Here is a 26467-nt window from a genome sequence, read left to right on the forward strand (position 1 = left end):
GGCAAGAAAGGAGCAGATCCAGTGAAGGGTGGTTTCCCCTATGCCGGCATTGTGGAGTCTGGCTGCAAGAGTGCGGAGGCTGCGGAGATCTAGCACGAAGAGGGCCGCAGTGTGGCCCTGGTCGAGGAGCATGCAGATGTCGTTGGTGGCGGCAAGGATGGCAGTCTTGGTGCTGTGGTTGCTGCAGAATCCGACCTGGAAGGAGTCGAGGATGGCTTTCTCTTCAATGAAGGTAGTCAGCTGGGAATTGATGATTTTCTCTGTGACTTTGTCTGCGAAGGGAAGGAGAGAGATGGGATGGTAGTTTTTCAGGTCCATCAGGTCTGCAGAGGGTTTCTTGAGAAGGGGCTTCACCTCTGCTCTCTTTCAGTCATTGGGAAAAGTGCAGGATTCAAAGGTTGCGTTGATGATGTGGTGTAGCTTGGGTGCTATGGCAGTGGCTCTGTGGAAGATGTGCGGAGGGCAGGGACCCATGGGGGCTACTGAGTTAGTGTTCTTCATGGTCAAGGTGGTGTCTTCGGTGGTGACCGGGGTCCAGGTGGTGATGGTGGGCTGGCTGTCGTCACTGGGGAGAAGGCTGGTTTCTGGAGGCTGTTTGTTGAAGTTGTCATAGTGGGCCTTGATTTTCGGGTGGAAGTAAGCGCCGATCTTGTTGCAGAGGTCCTGGGAGAGTGTTACATCTGTGGCTTCGCTGGGGGGTTTGGTGTGTTGCTGGATGATGTTGAAGAGTTCCTTCAAGTTGCTGGAGTTGGTGAGGATTTTGTTCCAGGTGATGGTCCTCTTGGTGGATCTTATGAGTTGGTAATATTCTGTCATGGTGTTCTTGTAGTTGGTCTGGTCTTCGGTGGTTTTGCTGTTTCTCCATCATTTTTTCAAGACATCTGAAGGAGCGCCTGGCTTCTTGGGGGTCGGTGGTGAACCAGGAGGCAATTGTTAGGGTTTGGGGCTAGTCCCCTTTCAGTGACCATGCTCTGACATCACATGACCTGTGGCAAGTAGGATAAATGTTTGGTCCTACCTTTACTTCATTGCTTGATATTGCCATTGTTTGGATTCTGGTATCCTGGTTGCTGGTTGCTGCTTGAAGAAGATTCCTGCTGTTTGGATTCCTTTTTTTTGTTCTTCCTCACGGGCTCGTGAGAAGAGTATTTTTTGTCCCGCTGTGTTGGCTGCCCCCTCCCCTCTGTAGTTAGTGAGTTACGGGTCCCGGGCTTTCCCTTTCCCTTTCCCTCCCTCGTTTATTTTTCCCCAGCGTTTGCTTTGGTTCTGGGTGTTCGGGGGCTCCCGTTCACTGTAAATACGAAGGACCTTTTGCCCTTGTTTGGAGGAGTTTGGTAGGGAACGCAAGGGGTAAACGAAGCGTTCGGCTTCTTTTCAGCGCGTCTTTTTGTAGACGCCGCTTTGCTTCGTTACAAGCGGAAGTGACGTTTTGGGTCACTCCGCGAAGGCTTTTGTCAACAAACGCTGGGGTTCTCGGCATTCCCGAGCATTACGTACCTGTCCCTGTCCCTTGGCCAATCTTACCCAATACGAAGGTTTTTTTTTACTTGCATATGTGCAACTTGTCACAAGTCCTTTTTTTCCCCTCGTTGTGCTAATTCTTTAAGGACACGATCGAAAGTACTCCCGACTGGCTATCTGCTATAAGAGATTTTATCTTGCATTTCCAGAGTGCCACATTTTTGTGCTCTATGCCTTCACGAAGCAGAGCCTGCGCTTCACACTGGTAAGAGGGGTTGTGTATGTTGTGGCAGGGCATGGTCATTGGGGTTGGGATCTAGCTGTGTGGAACATTTACACATGAAGGGTTTGTCTTTCTCCCTGTTGTACATAGGTGCAGAAACGTGAAGGAAGGAGGGAGTCGTGTCCTACTGTTATATAAGGGTGGAAGACTTGGTGTCTCCTCAACATTACCACCCTCTTTTCAGGTTTATTGGCGCACTCATAGTGGTTGTCCTGTGAGTGGTCAGTGGGCAAGGGAAGGGGACTGGTGCATGCTATGTTCCTGCAGTGCTCGGGCTGGTCGGAATCCAACAGAATATCAAGCCCACGATAAATAGCACTGCCCGGACTAGCATGGACGAGGATGGGAATCCGTTAGGTGGGGGTACGGGTAGTCCCTCAATGCAGGACATAATGGGAGCAGTACATACACTACAGGCACAGGTCCAGGAGTTACAGCAAGAGAACGTAGGTTTAAAACAGTTATTGGTGGCAGTAAGGGCCAGAGAGCAGTCGCAACACAGGGGGACGGGTCCTGTCATACAGCCTGCTACCTTTCAGTACGGGGGTGGGGCGGGACAAAGCGCTGCTGGAGGCAGCAATCCTATAGCTGTAACGGTAACAACTACTGTTGCAGTGCCCTTAGCCCCCCCTGAGAGGTTTACAGGGGATAGCGACAAGTTTGGGATGTTCATGAACCAGTGTCAGCTGCACTTTATGTGTAGACCGAGTGCCTTTCCCGAAGATTCTGCGAAAGTCGCCTTTACGCTATCATATCTGGCTGGTAACGCTGCCCAGTGGGCGATTCCCTTGGTGGAAAGTGATGACCGTGTGCTGTATAACTATACAGCATTCAAGGAATTGATGCGGGGTCTGTTCGCTAAACATGCGTTTATGCAGGCGAGCGATGCAGAGCTCTTGAAATTACTGCAGGGCAGGCAGGACTTATTGTCTTACATAGCCTCCTTTAATCAATTAATATCCAAGACTCATTGGCCAATCGAGAAAAGGACGTCCCTATTTTATCAGGGTCTTTGTGAGGAACTTAAGGACATAGTGTCACAGGTGGTTGATCCACCTGAGGATTGTGCGGCGTTTATAGACCTAGTGGTCAAGTTGAATCATCGAGTGACGGAAAGGCGTGGTGAACGCAGTCGGTTTCAATCTTCCCGGAGTAGCTATGTGAAAACAGAGGCGAAGTCAGTAGGGGAGAGTAAAACAGCACCCGAACCTATGGAAATAGGAGGGGTAAGGGGACCTCTGACCCCGGAGGAGAAGAAGAGGAGGAGAGAAAAGAATCTGTGTCTGTATTGTGGCCAGGGAGGCCATTTTGCAAGGGAATGTCCTGTGAAGCCGTCAGGTGCAGGGTTTGGGAAAAAGGTGGCCTGTATACAGGTGGATCGAGGTACGGGTGAAGAACGGAACAAACAGTATGAGGTCGTTGGCGCCCTGGATCAAGCCCCAAGACATTTTGTTATCAACGCCCATTTGCTGCTTTCAGCACAGAACCATGTCCCTGTGTCGGTGCTGCTGGATTCCGGTGCTACCGGAAACTTCATAGACATCTCAATGGCCGAGAAATTGAGGGTTCCTTGTCACCTTAAAGAACAACCTGAGCCAGTGAGGGCTATCGATGGGACGGAGCTGACATCTGGCTGCATCACCCGACAGAACGCTCCCCTACGCTTATTGTGTGAGAATGGGCATTCGGAAATGGTGGTTTTCGATTTGATTGATGCCCCTTCTTTTGGGTTGGTGTTGGGGGTTCCGTGGCTGCAGAAGCATAACCCCAAGATTGACTGGGTACAGAGACTGGTGACATTAGACTCGGTGCATTATTTGAGGAATTGTTATACCATGGCAGGGGAGCGGGTTAATCCTTTGTCTTGTGCTGTGGCTGATGCGAGATCTGTCCCGCCACAATATTCTGCTTTTCATGATGTTTTTGACAAAGGATGTGCCCAAGGTCTTCCACCGCATCGATCTTACGATTGTAAGATCGATTTAGTACCAGGGGTTCTGCTGCCATGCAGTCAAGTGTACGCACTGTCGGAACCCGAAGAGATACATCTGAAAGGTTATATCGACGAGATGTTACAGCTGGGTTTCATTCGTCCCTCCTCCTCGCCCGTATCATCGGCCATATTTTTCATTCCCAAGAAGGAAGGGACTTTGAGGGCTTGTGTTGATTATAGAACCTTGAACACAGCCACTGTAAAGAACAGGTACCCTCTTCCACTCATCTCCGTGTTACTGGACCAGCTCCGCAAAGCAACGGTGTTTACCAAACTAGATTTGCGGGGCGCCTACCATCTTATACGGGTTCGGCCCGGAGATGAGTGGAAAACGGCTTTCAAGACCAAGTATGGCCTGTTTGAGTACACTGTGCTGCCGTTTGGCTTGTGCAATGCGCCAGCGGCATTCCAGTTTTTTATCAACGAGGTCCTCAGCGAATACCTAGACCAAGCAGTCATAGTATATCTGGATGATATTCTCATCTTCTCAGAGAATGGGGCAGAGCATACTGAGCACGTATTACAGGTGTTACAAACATTGCAGGATCATCACCTATACGCTAAGCTGGAGAAGTGCCAGTTCAGTACCCCTGAAGTAGAGTTCTTGGGGTTCATTATCTCGGCGGGAGGTATCCGGATGGACCCAAAGAAGATTCGGGCCATAGAGACCTGGTCGGTGCCAACTACTGTGAAGCAAATACAGGTGCTTCTGGGTTTCGCCAATATTTATCGGCGGTTTATATCTCATTTCTCCGATATAGTGGCACCTATGACCCGCCTCTTGAGGAAGGGTGTCCCCTTTGATTGGACTGGTGAGACTCAGGACGCTTTTCCATTATTGCTGAGACAATTTACGTCTGCGCCAGTATTAGTGCATCCTGATCCTGCCCTGCCGTTTTTTGTGGAAACTGATGCCTCCTTGTGTGCCGTAGGTGGGGTGTTGTCTCAACGCGAAGAAGCCACTGGCCATATGCACCCAATTGTGTTCTTTTCTAAAACCTTGTTCCTGGCGGAACGTAATTACACCTTGGCTGAACGTGAATTGCTGGCAGTTAAATTGGCATTTGAGGAATGGCGCCACTATCTATGGGGCGCTAGGCATGTTATTACCATCTACACCGACCACAAAAATCTAGAGTTCTTTCATTCTGCCAGGGCGTTAACTCCTCGCCAGATGCGGTGGGTCTTATTCTTTAATGAATATGACTTCATCATTACCTATAGACCTGCGGCCCAACAAATTAAATCTGACGCTCTTTCTCGGATCCATGTTGATCCTAAGGAAGAAGGTTCCTTGAGTGAAAGTAGGGCTATGATTGCGGAAAAAAGAATCATAATGGCCTTGGCTGTAGAGGACTTCCCTGCTTTAGTAAAAGAGCGGCTAAGCCAATTGGATCTGGCTCCTTGGTTGTCCATGTCCCGGGTCACAGAAAAGGAGGGGTTTTTGTATCACGAGGGCAGATTGTTTATACCCCCCATTTTGAGGGATGAGGTTTTGGAGTGGTGTCATTCCTCTGCCTTGGTGGCACATCCAGGAATACGGAAGACTAAGGAATTGTGCATGAGTTGGTTTTGGTGGGAGTCCATGACTAGTGACATTCTGGGATATGTGAGTGCTTGTCCTGTTTGTGCCACCAGCAAGCCTTCACACTGTAAGCCCTCAGGACTCTTGCAACCCTTGGAGGTACCTCCTGCCCCATGGCATACCATAAGTATGGATTTTGTGACCGATTTACCTTCTGTCTCTGGTTACACTGCCATATTGGTGGTGGTGGATTTGTTCACCAAAATGTCGCATTTCATACCGCTTTCCAAAATTCCTACGGCAAAGGATATGGCGGTGGTCTTTATGTCATCAGTCGTGCGGTTACATGGATTACCCGCTGCGATAATATCAGACCGGGGAGCACAGTTTGTTTCTCATTTTTGGACTGAGCTGTGTCTGGTACTCAAGACTGAGATACGATTATCCTCTGCTTACCATCCTCAGTCTGATGGTCAGACCGAGCGAACCAATCAGACGATGGAACAATATTTGAGGTGTCTGGTTGCTTCTTTATCTTGTGATTGGGTGACAGCACTACCCATTGCGGAGTTTGCCTATAATAACAGTCTGCATTCCGCACTGGGTATGACTCCTTTCTATTGTTCGCTTGGGTACCATCCTAGAGCGGTAGCTATCCAACCCACGGGACACGTGCCAGCCATAGATGATGTGTGTGGACGATTGAGAGACATCTGGGGTTTGGCTAGGGAAAGCTTGCTGGAGGCCAAGGCGGCTATGAAGGCACAGGCCGATAAACATCGGGTTGCTGCTCCCGCATACAAGATGGGTGATTTAGTGTGGCTGGCGTCTCGTAACCTGCGGTTGCAGGGATCACGCAAGTTGCAACCCCGGTTTGTGGGTCCTTTTCCAATAATCCAGATTATCAACCCAGTGGCGATGAAGCTCAGGTTACCGCAAGACTACGGGGTACATCCCGTATTTCACACATCGTTGTTAAAACCCTATATACCCTCGGCTCAGGTGTTGCCTCCTCCTCCGCCTGTGGAGGTTGATGGACAAGTGGAATTTGAGGTTCAGGCTATCCTAGATTCCAAGCGGGTCAGGGGTCGCCTTTTTTACTTGGTGGATTGGAAAGGGTACACACAGGAGGACAGGACTTGGGAGCCAGCTGGGGGGGTGCATGCACCACGTTTGGTTCGATTATTTCACAGACTCCATCCCTTGAAACCCCGTCCGGTTGAGGATCATTGGGGGGGGGGGGGTACTGTTAGGGTTTGGGGCGAGTCCCCTTTCAGTGACCATGCTCTGACATCACATGACCTGTGGCAAGTAGGATAAATGTTTGGTCCTACCTTTACTTCATTGCTTGATATTGCCATTGTTTGGATTCTGGTATCCTGGTTGCTGGTTGCTGCTTGAAGAAGATTCCTGCTGTTTGGATTCCTTTTTTTTGTTTTTCCTGACGGGCTCATGAGAAGAGTATTTTTTGTCCCGCTGTGTTGGCTGCCCCCTCCCCTCTGTAGTTAGTGAGTTACGGGTCCCGGGCTTTCCCTTTCCCTTTCCCGCCCTCATTTATTTTTCCCCAGCGTTTGCTTTGGTTCTGGGTGTTCAGGGGCTCCCGTTCACTCTAAATACGAAGGACCTTTTGCCCTTGTTTGGAGGAGTTTGGTAGGGAACGCAAGGGGTAAACAAAGTGTTCGGCTTCGTTTCAGCGCGTCTTTGCTTAGACGCCGCTTTGCTTCGTTTTAAGCGGAAGTGACGTTTTGGGTCACTCCGCGAAGGCTTTTGTCAACAAACGCTGGGGTTCTCGGCATTCCCGAGCATTACGTACCTGTCCCTGTCCCTTGGCCAGTCTTACCGAATATGAAGGTTTTTTTTTACTGGCATATGTACAACTTGTCGCAAGTCCTTTTTTTCCCCTCATTGTGCTAATTCTTTAAGGACACGATCGAAAGTACTCCCGACTGGCTATCTGCTATAAGAGATTTTATCTTGCATTTCCAGAGTGCCACATTTTTGTGCTCTATGCCTTCACGAAGCAGAGCCTGCGCTTCACACTGGTAAGAGGGGTGTGTATGTTGTGGCAGGGCATGGTCATTGGGGTTGGGATCTAGCTGTGTGGAACTTTTACTCATGAAGGGGTTGTCTTTCTCCCTGTCTTAATAATAATAATAATAATAATAATCTTTATTCGTTTTTTTAGCATTTGCAAAACCATAAAAGATGACATAGTTATATAAACATTCATTAAAAAATACAGTTGAGTATACAATTAAAAGGTCAAGTTTGTCAGCATTTTACACAGGATATGGGTTAGTACATTGATGTACAGATTGTTTCTGTGCCTCATAATACACTTTAAAAAATTTAATACATGGTACACAGTGGATTCAGAGTCCAAAGATTGGAGTGCCAACATAGCTGGACGACACTGTCTATAGCCCCATTTTTTTAATAAAGGGATAAGCCATGTCTTTCGATGGGTGTGAAAGAACTTGCAAAAAAGTATTGTATGGATGGTGGACTGTTGAGAGTGATCGTCACAAGGACAGAGGTCCATCTGAGTGTTCCAGTTATTTTTTTCCGGGAAAGACACTAATCTGAAAAATAGGTTCATTCTGAACCTTGTTAGGAGCATCTTTTCATAGGTGGTAATCTCTAGTGTCAGATATGGCTGAATTTTCGGAGACTGCTGTATGATGATTGCATGCGTAACAGATTTTTTTGTAATCAATGAAGATAGTCTCAGGGATTCCAGGTGGCTCAATGCAGTTTGCTTTAGGTCTTTTTTGGATATTTCTTTTAGTTTTTCTGGATTGTAATAGTATTGTTGAAAACCCAGGTCACAAAAGAAATGTCTTACATATGAGAGCCAGGCTATTTTATTGGCATGGTCCAACTCCATGGTATCCTGTAAGATGCTTTTTGTCAGGCTGTTTTGTTCTGACAGCCAGACTCTCCTCCAAAGCATGAGAGGTTGGATTTTGATTAGATCTTCAATAAATGGGATTCCCAGTTCTATGTGTGAGGCGTAGGTGGAGGTGCCTCGTGGGGTTGATAGGAGGAATCGGGTGAAGATATTTTCCTCTTTTTGTATGGAGCCAGTAGCTGTATGTCCCCAGATCCCTGCGCCGTATAGTGCGATGGCTTGGCATTTCGCAGCATAGATCTGTAGCAGTTCCACTGGAGGTCTTTTTCCGAGTTTGTTTGAAAATTTCATCAGCGCCATGATCGCTCGTTTAAAGAGGTGTCTCCTAGCCTCTACCGCCGCTTTCCAGTTTAGGGCGTCATCTATGATGATCCCTAAATAGGGATATTGTGAGGTCTTTTCAATTTTTTGGTCTTTCAGAAAGATGGACTTAACAGCTTTTCTTGTTCCACCGACCACCATGACAAAAGTTTTTTTAACATTTATATGCAAGTCCAAGGCAGCCATAAAATCTGCATATTTGGATAGTGATTTCTGCAGTTCAATCGGGGTTCGAGCTAAAATGACTGCATCGTCCGCATAGAGCAGTGCGGGGATCAGGCGATCTTTTACTCTTGGGAGGTCTCTCCCCCCTCTTAGCATAGACTCTTCAAGACCGTTGGTATAGAGTGAGAAGAGAAAGGGGCGAGGACACAGCCTTGCCTCACACCCCGCTCTACTTTAAATGGTGCCGTTAGTTCTCCTCTTGTGCCATACCTCACTCTCGCCGTCGCTTCGTTGTAGAGCTCCCTTAGGAAGTCCAAAAGAGGAGGATCAACCCCCATTACACTCAGCAGCGACCAAAGCTTGGCATGCGAGACACAATCGAATTCGGAGGACAAATCCACATATGTCATATAAATGGTACCAGTTTTAGCGTGGGTGTATTTGGATGTTAACAGACTTAGGTTTAGTGCCTGTTCAATGGTTCCAAAGCCCTCCCTGAAGCCGAACTGTAGGTCCGAAAGGATGTTTTTGTCTGCTACCCACTGTTGTAGCTTTCCAAGGAGGACTCTGCCAACCACTTTGCCCAGAGAGTCGAGAAGCGAGATAGGTCGGTAACACTTGACGTCTTGTCGATCCCCCTTCTTGAAAATTGGGACCATTATAGATGATGACCATGAATCTAACAGACCAAGTTTCGCTGTTGCTATACAGACTCTTGTGATTATTGGAGCCCAAAGGTCAGGAAGGAATTTGAAAAGGTCGACTGGGACCCCATCAGGGCCGGGGGCTTTCCCAGACTTACTTGAAGATAGCGCCATTTCAAAGTCCTGCAGATCAACTTCCAGAGATATGGGAAAAGCGACTGGATTTTTATTAGACTGTTGTGGTTCGCAGTTGGGTGTCAGTTGGAAGATTTTCGAAAAATGGTTCACCCATGTAGCCTCGTCAATAGCCACGTCAATTTTTGGACCGCTGGAGTCAATTAGCAAAGGGGATGTAACTATTTTCCAGAATGCCTGGCTGTCTTTCAAAAGAGCGCTCTCGTGCAAGGCGTTCCACAAGGATGATTTTAATTCTTTTTTCCTTGTTTTCTGGCAGTGTTGTACTCCCATCGAAGATCTTGGATATTTGCTTTGTCTCTATTTGGTTTTCCAAGAGCTTTCCTCAAATTTGTCTGTGCTTTAGTACAATCTCTGTTGAACCAACCTATGGTATTTTTCTTATTTTGGTTAGAAGTTCTGGTTAACAGTTTTTTAACCTGTTCTATTATAGTGTTAAAATTTTCCAAGATTTGGTTCGGCTCCGCGTGAGGATCAAGGCAGATCAATATGTTTTTGTATGCAGAAGTAACTAACTTGTTTGTAAGGATATTCGGATCTACTTTTTCCCATTTAATTGTAAATCCATTGCTTTTACCCAGTTCAAGCCTGTTCTGTGTTAGTGTGTTTGCTATGTTTGCCATCAGAGATTTTGGTTGGTTTGTTCGAAGAATTAGACTTAATGCAGAGTGGTCACTGAGGTGATTTTCCAAGATTTTGATGCTACTGATTTGAGCTTTCAGGCCTTCTGTAACCATTACGTAGTCCACAGTGGTCTTGTGGCCCCTACCTCTGTAAGTAGGTTCTAATTTATTGGTTGACTGTTGGATGGGGTTTATAATTTGCAAGTCCAGATCAGAGAGTATTTTGTTCATAACTGTCCCCACTCCTAAGTGGATAAAGTGGATTAAAGGGTTATCATGTTCGTCCACCATTCCACAGATATCGTTGTTGGTGCACGGATGTAGATTAAAATCACCTCCCCAAATTACATGGGCATTAGCTGTTTTCTGTTTGGGGTGGGAGTGTTCAGTTATTTTATCTTGAATTAGAGAAAGAACACTCACAAAGTTGTCAACCTCCAGGTTGTTGTATATATTTACTATTGTAATAAAGAGTTTTTTTCCTATTTGGAGAGTAAGGATCTGAAAGTTCGGTGAGAGGTCTACCTTGAAGATCTTTATATCAGCAATTGTGTTGGCCAGGTAAATTGCCAGACCCCCTTTAGATCTGCCTGAAATACTGGGGAGGGCGGGAGATGTGAATGTCCTGTACCCCACAAGGTGAAGGGGCATCGTTGCCCAGGTTTCTTGTAGGCCGATAATTTGGAAATCCTTCAAGAAAGCGGCTGCTGAGCCATCCTCAATTTTGTTTCAGAGGCCGGCCACATTCCAAAAGATCACGGAAAGCTGAACGGATGCGTGTTCTAAAACGGTGTTGTTCGTTTGTGAGGGGGGTGAGGTAGAAAAGAAAGGTGCTGAGGTTATTGGTGATGACTCCGGGGATTTAATTATTGGTCAATCGACCATTTCCAGGCCGCTAAACCGATTCATGGTCGGGATGCCTAGCCAGTTTTGCCCATTGGTGATATCTCCATAGTTAGGTCCGAATGATTGGTGGGATGGTCTCTCCCACTGCTCCCAGTTTCTGAATCTATTTTGTGGGCCCATAATCTGCCATGGTACTTCTCTCTGCTGGTGTTTCTGATTTGCTGACCACCAGGAATTGTCGGGGTCACTGTATCGCATTGATATATTTGGGCCAGCAGCATCTAATTCCCACGGCTGCGGGATTGGTTTCCGCCAGATGTTATCGGTGTTGCGTGTATAATTGTTGTTATTATACCTCTTGGGGTAGAAGTAAGACAGAGGTCTTGTTGCAATCCCCCCTGAGGAGTTGTTATATTCCCAGGAGCAGATATATTCAGCTATAGTGGGGTCCTCAAACGTAATTACTATACAGTCTCCCCGGATGGATTTTTTCTTATAGCCTACCCACGGGGTCCTGCATACTGATGCTATTTTGCTTTTCCAAGGTGGCGGGACGGGGCGGTTTGTATTCAGCCAATACTGGACTTTGTTCTTTAATGACCAGTTGGGTTCCGTCCCCTCGCCTGTAAGTTCGGGGACCCCCGTCATAACTACCACGTATGGAGAAGCCTCGGGTGGCAGATTTAAAGTAGGTCTTTGTTCAGTTGTCCCTCTCGGGGCACCTTTTGTTTTTGGTGGATTTGTGTTTGTTGTGAGAGGGGTTTTAGGAGCAGGTGTATTTATGGTTGGAGTATTTACTGTTGATGTCGATTGGGAGCTGGTTTGCGGGAGAATAACCAGGGACTTAGGAGTTGGCTTTTGTGCAGTGGGAGGATTTGTTAGGAGTGTTACTGTAGTTGTTTTTTTAGGCTGCGGGGGAGGTAAGTTTACAGGTTTCTTAAATACTGGGAGAGTAGTTGGTAAATTTGAAGGTGGTATGATATGGGGTTGTGGGGGTATAGGTTTGAGAGAGCCAATAATTTTTGTTAATTGACTCTCTATGTTATTGAGTCTGGATTCTAGCGGACGAATGTAGGAATTTAAGAGGGAGGCTATCTCCTTAAATAGCCTTGCTGATTCTCTTTGTCTGCCTAAGTGTTGTGGGCTTGAGGGGTCTAGATTTGAGGATTCTTGGGGGTCGTGTGGTAAGTGATGTATCGTTACCACATTGTTAGTTAAGGGTACAGGGTGGTTGGGTAGAGCTGCCGGGTTTGTGTCGCTTACCAAAATTGGGTGCTCGGAATTTGCAGTGTGATCTGGGTTTTTCTTTGCATTCCGTTTCTTTATAGCTCCCTCCCGCCTCCCTCTCATTTGCCTTGTTTCTTCAGGGGTGGGATCAGGAAAGATTTCGGGGTTTTTTTCAAGGTCACTTTCTGTGAACGTTACAGATAGTTGGAATGCTGAAAGGTCAACATTATTTGGCAGGCTAAGTCTATTTGCGGTCACCGCCGTTTGGGTTGGGGCTGACTGTAGTTCAGGAGTTCTTGCGGTTGCAAGTAATCCCATTGAGGATCGACGTGCAATTGCAAGTTCAGTAGAAACTCTGCCCTCGATTAGACTTATGCTCTGATCAATTAATGTATTTGCTTTGGCCAAAAAGTCGTCCATTGGACCTAATAATTTTTCTCCTATTCCATTCTTTTTTGATTTTTTCAGCTTGGAGGATCTCGTGTTCATTTTGCAGTGAATATTTTCGTTGAGAACTTTCTATGTTACCTGTCTGATTATGGAAGAGGTCAGGAGGATGACGAATACCTGTATTGAGTTAACCAGGCTGTAAAACTTAGGGGGGTGGGCCGGACCGGACTCTCACGTTCTCGAACGGCCTCAAACGGCCCGCTCTTTGCCCGGTCTTCGCCCCGGACTGCGACCCGCGCGCGTCCCGCGATGCGCGGTCCAGGTAGCGCTTTTGGGGAGTGAGGAGTTGTAGGGGCGGGGCACTGGAAGGGGGCGCGGCTCTCACGGGAAGAGGACCAGCTGGAGATGGTGTATGCTGGTCCTTGCAGTCCCGGGGCCGGCGCCTCGTCCTCCTCTGCGGCCTCGCGGTGGTCAGAGTCTCCCAGCAGCACTTGGCTCACGGGAAGAGGACCAGCTGGAGATGGTGTATGCTGGTCCTCGCAGTCCCGGGGCCGGCGCCTCGTCCTCCTCTGCGGCCTCGCGGTGGTCAGAGTCTCCCAGCAGCACTTGGACGATGTTTTACGCTACTCCTGTAGCAGGGACAGCAGGTACAGGGCTTCTGATAGTCTGTGGCAAGAAGTTAGATCCACGAGTGGCACCCGCGAAGCGGGTGCCGCGAGAATTTATAGCGCTTCGCTGGGGGCGGGGCACTGGAAGAGGGCGCGGCTCTCACGGGAAGAGGACCAGCTGGAGATGGTGTATGCTGGTCCTCGCAGTCCCGGGGCCGGCGCCTCGTCCTCCTCTGCGGCCTCGCGGTGGTCAGAGTCTCCCAGCAGCACTTGGACGATGTTTTACGCTACTCCTGTAGCAGGGACAGCAGGTACAGGGCTTCTGACACACGAGTGTACATAGGTGCAGAAGCGTGAAGGAAGGAGGGAGTCGTGTCCTAATGTTATATAAGGGTGGAAGACTTGGTGTCTCCTCAACATTACCACCCTCTTTTCAGGTTCATTGGTGCACTCATAGTGGTTGTCCTATGAGTGATCAGTGGGCAGGGGAAGGGGACTAGTGCATGCTATGTTCCTGCAGTGCTCGGGCTGGTCGGAATCCAACAGCATTCAGCGGCCGTAGTCTGTTGGGGTTGCAGAGGGGTGCAAGCTTGTCTGCGCAGCTGGTGATTCAACTGTGTAGTTCCTTGGCTGTGGCGTTGGTCGTGGCGGAGGGGGGTCGTGGATGAAGATAAAGTTGAGGGGCTCCTCTTTGACCTTGCTCCAGTTCCTTCATGGTGGGCACAGAGTGCGTTTGTGAGCGGTGGTTATGATGAAAGAGAAGTGTATGCAGTGGTGGTCTGTCCAGAAGGGCTGCAAGGTGTGGCTGAAGCAGATGTTTGTCCCTCCTGGGAAGATAGGGTTGAGGGTGTGTCCTGCCTTGTAGGTGGGGGTGGTGATGAGCTGCTTCAGTCCAAGCTTGTCAAGGTTGTTCAGGAGAGCGGTGGAGTCGGGGTCACAGCTGTTGTCGAGGTGGAGGTTCAGGTCTCCGATGAGTATGTAGTCTGTGGTGGCGATGGCGTGGGGTGCATTTAGTAAACCTGGGCATAGTGTGTGTACCGGGGCTGCGGAGGTCCAAGGAGTTGAAAACAAACTTGGTGGAACTCTGCTACACCACCCGCCTCCACCCCCATTATAAAAGGAATTTAAACATTATTAAAAAATAATTGTAAAACCACTTACCTGGCATGCACCACTCTCCGGCTGCCCTCCTGTTCTTCGCTGTCTCGCTAATCCTTGTGAGAATTTTGCATTTGTGTGCACCTGCGCATGCTCATTTCTCACAAGGATTAGCGAGACGACAAAGAAGAGGAGGAGGGCAGCCCAGGGGTGCCACATGCCAGGTAACTGGTTTTAAAATTATGTTTTATTAATGTTTCATTTCCTTTTATAATGGGTGGTGGAGGCGGGGGCTGGCCAACTCTGCTCTGCTGCGGAGTGTGCAGAGATTTTCCTTCTCAGCAGTCTCCGCAGAACGAGACAAGGCAAATCTCCATACATACCGTGGGTGGAGCGGAGGTCTCTGCCTGGGTTTAGCATTGAGTTCAGCAATGGTATTGGTGAAAAAAGCACAAGCCCAAGGAGTCTGTAGGCGATGGTGCCGTGAAGCATGGTTCTGGGGCTGGTCTGGATCTGGAAGTGGAGGTGTTTGGTGTTGGAGAGGGATTCGCTCGTGCTGAAGGTGGAGAGTGAGACGGATCTCTTGTGTGTGATGGTGAGTCTTCCTCCTGAGCAGTGGGGGCGGTCCTTCCTCTGGGTCTTGTATCCGTCAGGAATGGCGGAGGTGATCTTGGGGGCAGAGGAGGCGTTGGTTCAGATTTCTGTGAAGAAGGCAACATCTGGTGAGCGGGTGTCGGGGAGGTCCCAAATATCTACGGCATGTCTGTGCAGCGAGAGCAAGGTGATGAGGCTGCACTTCAGGGCTTCCGTGGTCCTGGCGTTCAGCGAGGGTGCTGTGGTCATGGGGTGCTGTGGATGGTGAAGGATTGTCATCAGTGTCGGCAGGAGAACTGGCTGTGGGTGGTGTTCAGCGTTGACTGCTGGCAGTATTTTCTTCTGGGGTCGAGCACGGGGACGGCAGCAGAGTCGTAGCAGTGGGAGGTCGGAGAGCCAGGTTCCCTGGTGCTGTTTACGGTCAGGTCACAGACGGGGCACACAGACTTGGCGCATCAGCGGCGCGGCCACACAGCGGCTGTCATTAAATAGGGAAGGAAGATGGAAGAGCAGCTGGGAGGCGGAAGTGGGAATCAGCAGGGAGGAGGGGCTACGAGGAGTCAGCAGCAGGAAAAAGGGCGATGTAAAACACTGAAAGGGAAACACAAAGGCAACAGGCCAAAAATAAGGGGTCAACACTAGAATCGCAGGCACAACAAAGCAGAAGAAAACAGGAGTTAAAACACAGGCAATCAACAGGAGGGCCTCGAATCCTACCAGGAGGAGGAGTTGGGGACAGCGGCAGGCGAGTAACAGCGGAGCTGCTGGGGCATAGAGCTGGACTTTGGCCACAAGGTCAGAGTTCCTGACCTAAGTACGCAATATTACATGGTCCAACAGAAATAATTAGATGTGATGTGGCTTTTATGTGAATTAAAAAATCACATTTTTAATGGTCACTAAGAATTAGTCTGTATTGAGTTCAGTATATACATACCTTAACTTCAGCTTTTGTGTAAGTTGAGGTTTCTACGTTATTCAAAAACAAATCATCTATAGAAACAATGTGACTGCATAGACTACACAGGCAGGACAGAGATCTGCACGCTTAAAGGTGTATCCAGGTCTACTAATTAATATGTGGAGTGCTCACCCTGAATGAGCAGTCTCTACAGTCTTATCTGTACTGTCAACTCACATATTTTAAATTACAAAGATAAACACACCTTACATCAAAGTGCATTTGGACCTATGTAAATCAGAGTCTTGAAATAATCCTTGAAAGATTTTGCACTAAAACATTTCTTTACACATGGGAACATTAGACTCTGGACATGGCTAAGGCCACATTTAGTATTACAGGAATGCATCATTTAGACAGCACACAGCAGCTCATTTGTGCATACTCAGTACAGCTTCGTATAATTAGGGCAATTAAATATATATGCATAAACTGCACTCTATGATGTCTTGTCTATGAATGCATGCCCTATTATTCCTATGCTGAGGTGCAGTGGTCGCACATATGTAAGGTGTGAGTAAATGAGGAGAAAGTGCTTGCACTGCATCACCTGAGGATGTGATGCAACAAGATGCCCTCTTTCATCTGTATAGTACATTTTGTCAGAAAAGCTACATGCATTGTCTATTGGGCTTATGTATGTGGTATGACTATTAGTCATTTGGCATGGTTGTGGATATGTAAGCTACATTTATCCATACCACACCTGTATGGCACATGAGTACTTACCTAAAAGCAACATGTTCGCAAATTCTCCCGCAATGCGGCAGGCAAGAGGTGAACTGCAGAATATGAAGCTGTTATGTGTACTGTCTGGGAGCAAGCATACACACCATTAGAGCAACCATTGGTATCATAACCACCCTGCACATCGATTGAGTGCCAGTGGCATCTTTAGCAGAAGACGCTTGCTTTATGGTGAAGAGGCTGAAGTGAAACATTAGTGCAATCAAGTGCTACACGTGGGAAGCGGGGAAAGAGGGTAAAGAGGTCAAAATCTCAAGGGAAAAGAGTTCAAAATCCTAAGAAATCGTTTGCATTCCTGACAGTGTATGTGGCATGGCTATGTAAAGATGCACTCTCCAATTTCTGCAGCTCAGAACCTCATAAAAGTATTGGGATTGGCTTCACTGAGAAATTCGCACAATGACACTGGACATCTTCTGAAATGACCCAGTGCCAATACAATGTAGAGCTGCTAAGATCTGCATGTAGGCTGAGATGGCCTGGGAGGCGCATGTAGCAGGAGAACAAGTTACTTACCTTCGGTAACGCTTTTTCTGGTGGGTACAGTATCTGCCTGTGGATTCCTCACCTTGTGAATATCCCCTTGCGTCAGAAACATTCGGAAATTCTTTTTTGTAGCTTTGCGCCGACGTGGACGACGTCACAGAGGCCTGGCATCGCTCGCGCGGCTCCGCTGACATCACCGACTCCATAACAGGCCCACGTCGGCGTGATGACATCAGTTCCGCCCTTTTTTCCGTGCCTTCGAGGAACAGGGACTGATCAACAATAGTAGATATACACAGAATGTACATAGTACCAAATAATCAAAATAGCACACACAGCGTGAAGCCAATGCAGGAAAGCAATTGAAATAAAACATTTCCTTTGACAATAAAAATATTAACATTACAGTAACTCAGGTACAGAAGAGTGGACAACGGGGAGGCGGGTGGGTCAGTGAGGAATCCACAGGCAGATACTGTATCCACCAGAAAAAGCATTACCAAAGGTAAATAACTTGTTCTTCTGATGGATACATCTGCCAGTGGATTCCTCACCTTGTGAATAGAGTCCCACAGCAGTCCTCACTCCCGGAGGAGGGTGTCCACTCTCCTATACCAGAAAACCTTGGAGGACAGAGCGCGCAAAGTGGCCGTCCCTCCTCACCTCGGAATCCAAGCTGTAATGCTTCGCGAAACCGTGGAGGGAGCCCCAAGTCGCCGCTCTACAAATGTCCTCTACAGGTACACCCCTGGACAAAGCAGATGTAGAAGACTTTGCTCTAGTAGAGAGAGCTCTTATACCCTATGGAGGTTCCTTACCCGCCAGGGTGTAGCAGATCTTAATGCACAGGATAATCCATCTCGACAGTGTGTGCTTGTGCACCGCCTTCCCCTTCTTGCAGCCAGCAAATCCAACAGAGAGCTGGTCAGCCACACAATAGTCTCTAGTCCTATCAAGGTAGAATCTCACCGCCCTCTTCGGGTCCAAGCAGTGAAGTCTCTCCTCCTCCTTGGAAGGGTGAGGGGGAGGATAGAAGTTAGGGAGGGTAATGGACTGCCCTAAATGGAAGGGAGTTACCTCCTTCAGCAGAAAAGAAGCCCTGGTCCTGAGAACCATTCGTTCAGCATGAATGGTCAAGAATGGGGGCTTAGAACTAAGAGCTTGAACCTCACCTACCTCCTTGCCGAGGTAATTGCAACCAGAAAGACCGTTTTAAAAGACAACAGCCTCAAGGGACACTTGTGTAATGGTTCAAAAGGTGAGCCCATTAAAAAAGTGAGCACAAGATTCAAGTCCCATTGAGGTACAATAAAGGGAGAAGAAGGACATTTATTTGTAAGGCCTTTTAGAAACCTCAAAACAAATAGGAAATTTAAACAAAGACGGCTGATCCGGCAAACAGAGAAATGCTGACAATGCTGAGAAATAATCCTTGACGGTAGCAACAGCAAACCCTTGCGAGCCAAAGAAAGTGCAAATTGAAGTATATCAGATTAACAAGCCCTCAAAGGATCGATGGACTTCTCCCCACACCAAGCAACAAATTTAGACCATCTATAAGAGTAGATAGACTTGGCGGAGTCACGCCTGGCCAATAAAATGACATCCACCACGTCGTGCGGGAGAGAAAATTAATTCAGGTTGTCCCGTTCAATCTCCAGGCATGAAGGTGTAAGATCTGGATGTGGTGGTGTAGAACCTGCCCCTCCATCTGAGAGAGGAGATCTGCCCTGAGAGGGAGACGGAGCGGTGGGCATGAGGAGAGGTGGAGAAGATCTGTGTACCACACCCTTCTTGACCAATACGGGGCCATCAAAATGACTTGGGCCCGGTCTTTGCGAATCTTCCTCAGAACCCGCGGAATCAAGGGTATGGGAGGAAACGTGTAAAGGTGTAGTGAGCCCCAACTCAACTGAAACGCATCCCCCAAGGCTCCCTGCATCGGAAACTGGAGACTGCAGAATGACGGGCAGTGAGCGTTCTCGAGAGTAGCGAACAGGTCCATCTGAGGAGATCCCCACATCCAAAAGATGTGACGAACCACCTCCGGGTGAAGCCTCCACTCGTGGTCGGCCGAGAACTGCCAACTGAGACTGTCTGCACGCACGTTCAGAACTCCGGCCAGATGATTTGCCATAAGACAAATCTGATGGTCCTGAACCCAGGACCAGAGACGCAGAGCCTCTCTGCAGAGACACTGCGACCCCACTCCTCCCTGCTTGGTGACATACCACATCGCGGTGGTGTTGTCCATCAGGACTTGAACAGACCGACCACGAAGGGAAGGGGGAAGGCCTTGAGTGCTAGACGTATTGCCCGTAACTCCAGAAGGTTGATATGAAGCAACCTTTCCTCTGGAGACCAAAGACCCTTGATCTCCAGATCCCCCAGATGAGCACCCCACCCTAGAGTGGATGCATCCGTTATCACCGTGGCCACCGATGGAGGCAGTTGAAAGGTCTTTCCTTGAGACAGATTGCCTTCCACACCCCACCAAGTCAGATCTGCTGCAGCTTCTCTGGAGATCCTGACTGACTCCCTGAGATCTCCGTTGTGCTGAGACCACTGCCTGCGGAGGCACCACTGGAGCGCCCTCCTTTGCCAGCGTGCATGGTTGACCAACAGAATGCAGGAGGCCATCAGACCAAGCAGACGCAGGACCTTCAGGACTGGAACGACCACTCCATTGTAATATAAAGGTATAATTTCCTGTAAGTCGCGAATCCTTTGAGGAGGAGGGAATGCCCGACACAGAGTTGTGTCCAATACTGCACCAATGAACAGGATGCACTGGGATGGCACCAGGTGAGACTTGGGTACATTTATCAAAAAACCCAATCTGTACAACAACTGAGTTGTGACCTGCAGATGATGGAGCACTGTCTCTGGAGATTCCGCTTTGATCAGCCAATCATCCAGATAAGGGAACACCGGAATCCCTGACCTTCTGAGATGTGCAGTCACCACAGCCGAATGTCTGACATAATATCGACAGACAGAATATCGACATGCAAAAATATCGGAGCAAAAATATCGACAGCAAAAATATCGGAATCCTATCTTCATTAAGGTAAGTACAAAAATATCGAAAAAATAATATCGAAGTACAAAAATATCGGAATCAAAAATATCGTTTTTTTAAATGTATTAATAATAATGTAAAAATAATATTTAGATACATATAATTTTAATATTAAAACAAAATTAAAACTAATACATATACATTTAAAATAAATAAAACACTGAAAAATGTAAAGTAATTTTAATTTTTTTCATCTAATTTATTTGATGTAATGTAATATTTTTTTGTTTTTACCCTGTACGCCTGTACCCCAAAAACCCCAAACTGACCTGAACCCTAAAAATATCCCTGTAACCCAAAAACCCAAAAAATACCCCTTTACCCAAAAACTGAAAACTGACCCTGACCCCTAAAAATACCCCTTTACCCAAAAACTGAAAACTGACCCTGAACCCTAAAAATACCCCTTTACCCAAAAACTGAAAACTGACCCTAAACCCTAAAAATACCCCTTTACCCAAAAACTGAAAACTGACCCTAAAAATACCCCTTTACCCATGAACTGAAAACTGACCCTGAACAATGAAATACCCCTGTACCCATGAACTGAAAACTGACCCTGAACCCTAAAAATAGCCCTGTACCCAAAATTAATTAATATTATTTAATTACCAATTAATTATTAATTAACAATAACAATAAAGTAAATATATTAGCACATTTGCTGTAATTAATTTAATTTATTAATTAATATTATTTTGCCCAATTAATTAATTAAGAATAACAATAAATTATATATAAAAAAATTACTATAATTAATGTAATAAAATAATTAATGATAATTAATTACCAACTAATTAATAATTATAAATATGTTAAAAATTATAATAATTAATTAACTAATTAATAGAAATTAATTACCAATTAATTATTAATTAAAATATGTACAAACATATATCAATTAATTAATTATTATTAAATTACTTCCCACCCTATTCCCCTATAAACCCATAACCCGCTACAGAACATATTTATCAATTAATCAATTAATTAAAAATCATTAAAAATGTATTCTCAATTAATTAATTAATAATTCCTACTAATTAATAATTAATTTAACATAATTAAATTACTTCCCACCCTATTCCCCTATAAACCCACAACCCGCTACAGTAGTAAAAGACAATATTTAATTAAATTACATTAAAAATAAATATAAAACATAATAAATACAATATAATATACACTAAATTTATTTAAAAATTGATATTAGTAACATCAAAGTTATTAATTTCGATATTGTTAACATCGATATTTACAACTTCGATATTACTGATATCATACCAATATCGATATTTAGACTGTCGATATTACTTACCTTCGATATTTTTGTATATCGATATTTAAACTTCGATATTTTGGTATATCGATATTTAAAACTCGATATTTTGTCTGTGTACCACCACAGCCATCACCTTGGAGAAGACTTGAGGCGCAGTAGTAAGACCAAACGGAAGGACCGCAAACTGGTAGTGCTGCGATCCCACCGTAAAACGGAGATACTTCCTGTGCGACTTCAGGATCGGACAAGGGAAGAGAGAGGAGTGGACATGTTCAGAGTCAGTAACATTAGATAACCTAGTATTTGTTGAGAAGAAGTACTTTGAGTTCCTTTTTGAAGAGAGGGTAAGAGGGGTTGCAGCGAAGATCCTTAGGGAGAGAGTTCCAAATTGTAGGAGCGTTACCAGAGAACGCACAGGATTGGGTCTTTTGACATTTGAGTCTGGGTGGGATCAAGACAAGGGAGTTTGTGCTCCTCAGGGACCTGTAGCAACCTGCTTTGTGTAGTTTCGTTGTAAGGTAAGAAGGGGTGTTTTGGTGAAGAATTTTGAGAGTGATGCAGGCAATCTTGTAGGTGGATCTTCCTTCTATTGGGAGCCAATTGAGATTTTTGAGGACCAGAGACGCAGAGCCTCTCTGCAGAGACACTGCGACCCCACTCCTCCCTGCTTGGTGACATACCACATCGCGGTGGTGTTGTCCGTCAGGACTTGAACCGACCGACCACGAAGGGAAGGGGGAAGGCCTTGAGTGCTAGATGTATTGCCCATAACTCCAGAAGGTTGATGTGAAGCAACCTTTCCTCTGGGGACCAAAGACCCTTGATCTCCAGATCCCCCAGATGAGCACCCCACCCTAGAGTGGATGCATCCGTTATCACCGTGGCCACCGATGGAGGCAGTTGAAAGGTCTTTCCTTGAGACAGATTGCCTTCCACACCCCACCAAGTCAGATCTGCTGCAGCTTCTCTGGAGATCCTGACTGACTCCCTGAGATCTCCGTTGTGCTGATACCACTGCCTGCGGAGGCACCACTGGAGCGCCCTCATTTGCCAGCGTGCATGGTTGACCAACAGAATGCAGGAGGCCATCAGACCAAGCAGACGCAGGACCTTCAGGACTGGAACGAACCCTCCATTGTAATATAAAGGTATAATTTCCTGTATGTCGCGAATCCTTTGAGGAGGAGGGAATGCCCGACACAGAGTTGTGTCCAATACTGCACCAATGAACAGGATGCACTGGGAGGGCACCAGGTAAGACTTGTGTACATTTATCGAAAAACCCAATCTGTACAACAACTGAGTTGTGACCTGCAGATGATGGAGCACTGTCTCTGGAGATTCCGCTTTGATCAGCCAATCATCCAGATAAGGGAACACCGGAATCCCTGAACTTCTGAGATGTGCAGTCACCACAGCCATCACCTTGGTGAAGACTCGAGGCGCAGTAGTAAGACCAAACGGAAGGACCGCAAACTGGTAGTGCTGCGATCCCACCGTAAAACGGAGATACTTCCTGTGCGACTTCAGGATCGGACAAGGGAAGAGAGAGGAGTGGACATGTTCAGAGTCAGTAACATTAGATAACCTAGTATTTGTTGAGAAGAAGTACTTTGAGTTCCTTTTTGAAGAGAGGGTAAGAGGGGTTGCAGCGAAGATCCTTAGGGAGAGAGTTCCAAATTGTAGGAGCGTTACCAGAGAACGCACAGGATTGGGTCTTTTGACATTTGAGTCTGGGTGGGATCAAGACAAGGGAGTTTGTGCTCCTCAAGGACCTGTAGCAACCTGCTTTGTGTAGTTTCGTTGTAAGGTAAGAAGGGGTGTTTTGGTGAAGAACTTTGTGAGTGATGCAGGCAATCTTGTAGGTGGATCTTCCTTCTATTGGGAGCCAATTGAGATTTTTGAGGACAGGGGAGATATGATCACATTTTTTACAATCAGAGATGAGTCTCGCAGCTAGATTGAGGACAGATTTAATCAGAGCAAGATGGATTTTAGAGGTGCCAGCCAAAGTGGCGTTGCCATAGTCAATCCTGGAAAGGACAAGCGATTGGACAACAAATTTGAAATCGTCTGCTGGAATAAATGGTTTAAGTTTCTTGAGGTGGAGAAGGGTGAAAAGCGCACTTTTGGGTACATTTTTAATGTGGGGGATGAGATTTAGATTCTGGTCGATACTGGTGCCTAGGGATTTGACAGAGTTAGAGGTGGAGAGTGGGCAGTTAAGAGCTTTGATGTCCTTTATCCAGAGTTGAATGGGAAGGGAGCTGTTTTTGGGGGAGAAAAGGATGATTTCAGTTTTATTTGGGTTCAGTTTGAGATGGTTCCGATGGAACCATGTTTGAATTCTGGTCAAGGTCTCATTGAGGTGGAGAATGTCTTTGTGGGATTTGATCTTGTAATATAATTGGGTGTCATCGGCATAGAGGTGGTAATTGACATTAGCTTGTTTGAGGATGAGGGTGAGTGGTTCCATGAACAGATTAAATAGGGTTGGGGAGAGGATGGATCCTTGAGGGACGCCGAGTGAGACAGGTTGAGGTTTGGAGAGCAGGTGGCTGAGCTTGATTTGCTGTGATCTGTTTTGAAGGAATGAGGAGAACCATTTGATTACATTGCCATCTAATCCGAACCGGTCTTTGAGAGTGTTGAGAAGGGAGGGGTGGTGGACGATATCAAATGCAGCTGAGAGAGAGGTCGAGGAGGATTAGTAATGAGGATTCCCGTTTGTCTAGGGAGCGAGGAATGTCGTCAGTGATATTTAGCACAGCGGTTTCTGTACTGCATCCCTTTCTAAAGCCGGATTGAAAAACATCAAGGAGGTTGAAGGAGGCGATATGTTTCTCTAATTGCAATAGGACACATTTTTTGAGAGGAATGGAAGGTTAGAGATAGGGCGAAGGTAGTTAAGGTCATTGGGGTCAGCAGTGGTGTTTTTGAGAATGAGTGAGATTTGACCAAGCTGAAGGGAGGTGGGGACACAGCCAGTGGAGAGAGAGGAGTTGATGATTTTGGTCCATATAGGGGCAATGATAAATTTAAGTTCTTGAACCAAAAGGGCAGGAAGAGGATCTTTGGAATGGGAGGAGGGTTTTAGTTTGGCAATGATATTAGTGATCATAGATTCAGGTACTGTACTAAAATCATTCCATGAGGCATTGTTTTTAGCAGGGGGGCTTATTTTCGGAAGGGTATCTTGTTGGGGGAGAGCATGGAGGGGATGAGAGGGATCAAGAGGTGTGGAAAAAGTGGACGGAGGAGAGTTAGAAATGTTGGGGAGGGTGTATAGGGTGGGAGTAGGTTGTAGTGAGAGTGGGAGGGAAGAGAAGGATAGTTTGATCTTGTTAATTTTGTTCGTAAAGAAACTGGCAATTTCTTCGCATCTGTCAATAGAGGCTAATATTTTAGGAGGGCCAGTGGAGGTTTGTTTTTTAACAATGTTAAAGAGTTCTCAAGGGCGGTTTCTGTCTTGATCAATTTGTGATCGTAGAAAGGAGGCTTTCTCATTAAAGATATGATTTTTGTACTGGGCTCTAGCAGTTCTAAGGAGAGCCATATTGTCAACGGTTGGATGATTCCTCCAAACCCGTTCTGAATGTCTAAGGGTCCGTCTTTCGTTATTAAGTTCAGAATTGAACCAAGACTTAGGAGGTTTGCTTTTTTGTTGTTTGAGTTTGATAGGAGCGATTAGGTCGAGGGCATCAAGAATAGAATTGTTATAATGGTTAGTTAGGTCGGTGGTGCTGTCAGAGAGAGGGGGTAGAAGTAAGTGGGACTTAATTGTGGCTTCCAATTCGCCAGGAGGAATAAGGTGAAGGTTGCATGTGGCTTTTGTAGGTAAAGAGCTGATGGGGGCGGGGTGAGTCATGGTTCTATTTATGGTGAAGAGGATAAGGTAGTGGTCAGACCAGTCTACTGGAAGTATATTTGAGAGGGAGGCCAGGTCTTTGTCAGTCATAATAGCATCAAGGGTGGCACTTTTGTTATGGGTGGGAGAATGGCAGAGTTGGGTCATATTGGTGATGTCCATGGTATCATTAAATACGATGACAGTAGGATCATCACTTTTGTTCCAATGGATGTTGTAGTCACCGAGGAAGAGATTATTAGAATGTGAGAGCGATGATTGTGTGATAAGATCAGTCAACTCTTCCGTAAAGGGGATGTTATTTCCAGGGGGATGATAGATAGTGTGCAACCAGGTGGTGGGGGAGTCAGGCATAATGAGATCAGCGCAAAGGTATTCAAAGGATGAAGGGTCTTGCAGATGAATGAGCAAGATGTTAAGTTCAATTTTTAAAATGATGGCGAGTCCTCCTCCTGTATGTTCGATTCTATCTTTTCTAATGATAGAGTAACCAGGGGGGATAAGCAAGTCGAGGATGGGAGCGGAGTGGGCTGTGAGCCAGGTTTCAGTTAGTAATGCAATGTCAATATTTTCACTAAGAATGGTTTCAGCAATCTCAGTAGCGTGGCAGGAGGCGGATCTGCAATTAATCAGCATGCAACAGAGGGGAGTGAGGTTGGGCGATTTGGAGGGGGGACAAGGGGGGATAGGTCTAAGTTGTTGGGGTGGTCTAGGGGAAGAAGGAGGAAGGGGGTGTCTGCTTAATCCTAAGAGAATTGGAATGGTAGACAATTAGGTAGGGGGGATAGTGGATGAAGACGGTGAGGGAGAGGTAGTTAAGTTAGTGGAACTGTTGATTTCAGAGTTTTTTGGGCGAGTACCAAGTTGTGGCGATGTGGGTAAGTTGGTATTGTAGGGAGTGACGATTAAGGAGGGTTGAGTGGGTAAGGTGCTGGTTGTGTAGTTGCAAGAAATTAAGTTAGTGGAACTGTTAGCTACCGAGGTTATTGGGCGAGTAGTGGGGGGACAAGAGGGATAGGTCTAAGTTGTTGGGGTGGTCTAGGGGAGGTCAGAGGAAGGGTGAGTCTGCTAGTTCCTAAGAGAACTGGGATGGTAGACTGTTGAGTAGGGGGGATAGTGGACGAGGATGGTGAGGGAGAGGTAGTTAAGTTAGTGGA

This window comes from Lissotriton vulgaris, chromosome 3_1 (genome assembly GCF_964263255.1).
Source record: "Lissotriton vulgaris chromosome 3_1, aLisVul1.2, whole genome shotgun sequence".
In the NCBI taxonomy this organism is placed as follows: Eukaryota; Metazoa; Chordata; class Amphibia; order Caudata; family Salamandridae; genus Lissotriton; species Lissotriton vulgaris.